This window comes from Sinocyclocheilus rhinocerous, unplaced genomic scaffold (assembly GCF_001515625.1).
Source record: "Sinocyclocheilus rhinocerous isolate Xijiao unplaced genomic scaffold, SAMN03320098_v1.1 scaffold675, whole genome shotgun sequence".
Taxonomy (NCBI): domain Eukaryota; kingdom Metazoa; phylum Chordata; class Actinopteri; order Cypriniformes; family Cyprinidae; genus Sinocyclocheilus; species Sinocyclocheilus rhinocerous.
In genome coordinates, this window is record NW_015629520.1 from 1,536,731 (window position 1) to 1,537,260 (window position 530).

A 530-nucleotide genomic window follows, 5' to 3' on the forward strand; every position below is an offset into this window, starting at 1 on the left:
GTGAACGAGCGCTGCTGCGCGCATGCGCGCTAAACAGACTGAGCACAATCGAATAGGAGCGCAATAATTCCGAGTAAAATATACATTTTGCTAAAAAAAATTGTTTTTGGACATTAAATGTGTCTTTTGTAGAATTTTAAACCTACATATAGTGTATTTTTATGATAGCAGTAACTGTAAGTGGACTATTGTAATAGGTAGGCTAAATCAATTGTAAACTAGTAGCCTACAGTAGGCCTACTATAATTACTAAGCTCAAATGAGTTAATGTGTTTCTATTATAGCAGTTAAAATAGTCATTTTCTTTAGTATTTATTTTCATTTTTAATTCAGTGATTTTAACTTTTAATTTAGTTATGTATGTTAAATTTGCTTTATGGAACCAAATCATTTGAGAATGAGTCAGACTAACTGAAATAAGCCTGGCTTATTTGGTTAACTTGTTTTATGAAACAGGCCTCGAGGCATTAAAAGTGATCATATTTTCTCCATTGCATCATATTGCATTGTGTTGAATCGAATCTGATCGC